The sequence below is a fragment of the Lactuca saligna genome, chromosome 6 (assembly GCF_052625555.1).
Source record: "Lactuca saligna cultivar CGN05327 chromosome 6, ASM5262555v1, whole genome shotgun sequence".
NCBI classification, from domain to species: Eukaryota; Viridiplantae; Streptophyta; class Magnoliopsida; order Asterales; family Asteraceae; genus Lactuca; species Lactuca saligna.
The window spans coordinates 98,122,501-98,125,984 of NC_136422.1; positions in this window are offsets into that span (position 1 = coordinate 98,122,501).

Consider the following 3,484-nt stretch of genomic DNA (forward strand, 5'->3'; position numbering starts at 1 on the left):
ACAAATATATGATGGAAAGATGACTTGTAATTTATGGTTGTATTTGTATTTTAGTCCCACATTGTTTAGTGATATAAATAATTGAGAGGGAGCTCATTATAAATGAAGAGCAGCTTAAGTTGATTCTATATTTTGGAAGGTGCTTAAGAAGAGTTCTTTCTAGTTTATTTGGCATAAACTAAATGAAATTTTAGAATTGAGTATCTAAGATTTTTCAATTCTTAATGAGTTGATTGCAAACATTTGCTATTAATTAAGTTTTCTTAACAAAAAAGCTAAGCTTGAGCCAATTAAATCAGTCTTGATCCATAAGAATGGGTATCCGACGGGTTACCCATACCCAACGGGGAATTGTTTACCCGAATCCATCGGGGATTATGCGGGTTGGAGACGGGGATGGTTATGGGTATCAGATTTCGGGTTCGGGAACAGGGATTGTAGGCCTCGCCAATATCCGTCCCTGTTTGCATCCCTAAGTACAAGGGTTTTTCTTGGAAAGAATGGTCTACGATATCTTCCAACCTCAACATCAAACACAGTATGTATTTACTCCCATTGGATATGGAATTTTAGGCAAGGTTACTTGCATTTTACTGACTCCAGATGGTAAATTTGTTCGGTTACATTCGTTATATTTTACCTACTTTTTTAGACGAAAATTTATATAAATAGTCATAACATTTGTATCATAAAATACCCAGCATATTGCAATATGGAGTGCATTGCTCATGGAAAGACGACCGACGATTGCAAGGTGGACTATATACCCTCAAGAAATTAATTTGGAACACGAAAAATCACATTTTTTTAAGGACTGTAGCAATGGTGGTGGAGGCATGCCTATATATATATATATATATATATATATATATATATATATATATATATATATATATATAATCTAACTATATCCACATCCTTCCATTTATGATTCATTAGTATCGATGAATTACTTCAGTATGTACAAAAAGTGGTGGAGAATTTCCTATGTTTTGGGGATAGTATTATCTCAGAGCTAGACTCCATTTAGTACTAGAATGATTTCCCCGTTGCACACAAAGACAGTGCAAGTGTGAACTTTGTTGAAGTTATAGATGATGAGTTTTGAGCATTACAACATTCCTATGGTGCACATGTCATCCTAATTGCTTTGGATCTATGTTTTTCTGTATTAAACATGCAAATAAAAACTCCATAGCAATGACCCAATGACTAGCATACAGTTTTCAAAATCTATGTATAAACTACGGTTATATGATTACCTCACTTGTTATATTGTAATAAAAAGAATAGTCCTTGCTTGATCTTGACTCTTGACATCCTAATGCCCCAAGTGTTGCACCTCTAATGGAGTCACAAACACTCAACACAATGATGAATTGGACAAGTATGAAAATCTGCTAGGGTATGAATGATATGCATAAGTACCGATTTTCCTATGTAGAGGTCCTTTAAATAGTTGTGGTTGCTAGGGTTTTTAGGTGTAAACCCTAATACCTTACTTAGGCACCAAGTAGCCCATGGACTACCTCCTTAGAGCCCTTGGACGAAATATATAGGTCTTCCCCTTAGGATTTCGTCCACTCCACTCTATGGAGTCCATCAGCCCAATTATGCAACTATCAATGATTTTCACAACAGTCCGTCAATTATTAATCAGTTTCTTTAATCCTTAAATTAATACTAGATTAATTTCTGATTAATTACCAATTAATAATATAATTTCCAAATAATATATTAATCTTGTAATATATTAATAAAATCATTCCGAGTACCAATTCATTATTCATATAATAAATCATACTCTCTCTCTCTCTCTCTCTCTCTCTCTCTCTCTCTCTCTTTCTCTCTCCACTAGTCATCCTGTCAAGTTGCATGAGTGAAGGCAACCTAAAAGGACCATGCTCATAATCAAATCAAGTACATACCAAATATAGTTATGGGCTTAGACACCTAATCCAACAGTTTCCCACTTGGATACGTCTAATAACTATTATTGCAAGTATGACTTCAGAATTTGATTAGCAATCGTAGCTTTCAAAAGCCGATGTCAAACTCTGATCTTATTAGTAACGTGTCCTTTAGATAAGGGATCAAATATTCCTCCATTCTACAAGATATCGCATGGATATGAGACATGGATTATAGTCATTCTCTCTGTCCGAGGATTATTTCCCGACTTTCTGATTTATGACGATTGACTCAGACTACAATCGAGCACATTAACTTAGTCCAGGCTTGGCCAAGTGCTTAGGTTGTCATCACTAAATCATCGAGGGGCCAACAAATATCTCTTTTATCCCATTTAGGGTAAAAGGAGTGGATAAACTTCAGCTCATATTCTTGACTATTTACTCATCAAATCACACACAAATATATGTTTTATAACATTAAGTTACTAATGAGTTTACGCATTATCAATGTGTAATCGACTTGTAAACAACAACTATATGTCTCCGTTTCAAGAATATAAGATATTATCGTCTCACAATCACTTGTGATAAAATCCATGAAGTGATTCAGATGAGCGTGGGTTTAATCCAATACTCAAATTATTATTTAAAGAGTACTCATGAACACTGCAACAAACATTTGCTATGTCTAAGCACTTAGACAATCTATAGTCAAATTCATGATAGTCTTACCTCATTACTTACTTCCAAAGTATGATTGACTGTGGACATTTGAATAATCTTATTATCCGGGAAGTAAACCATGCAAAGTGAAACATAAGAATAATCTAATCCAATATGGTCTCTAAACTTTTGAATATAAATAAAGCATTTATTATTTAATCACCATATTAATCAGACCTTACTCGTTGTTTACTGTTTCGATCAATCAACTCAATACTTGAATAAAAACAATAGTCATCCCATGCTCCAAGCATGCACACTATGTTTATATATGGTCCTTCCCTTGTGAAATAGATTAACTGAGCACATTTCCAATGGAGCTCATTTCATAATTCCCTAATCCTCATTATAAGTGGAAGAATACCAAAATTCTTGCCACTACTAGAACCTGTTTATATCTAAACTTACATGCAATGTTCCTTTTGAAATGTCAAGGCACCAAAGTCACAAATACTTGGTCAATGATATTATAAAGCATTCCATAGGAGACTGCTACAAGACAATTCCTCGGAAATGAAGTCTCACATTCAAAGTACATTCCTTGAGCATCCTCCTTGCATAAAAGTTTCTAACTTACACATACATTCTTAATATCCAACTCCCATTATGGAAACATTTCCATAATTGTCATGTGACTATCCATTCTTAATAGAATCCTATCTATTTAGAATTGTATCAATATGGTCTATTCATTACCATACTTCCAACTATCCCAAGCAACCAATCTTTGGTAAACCCTAGATTGTCCTTGACAGTTTTTAATAACTTTAATCATATTCGGTTATGGTCCTTTTTCCCTCTTAATGCACTAGGCATTTGGAAAAACCAGAACAAGGAATACTATAGCA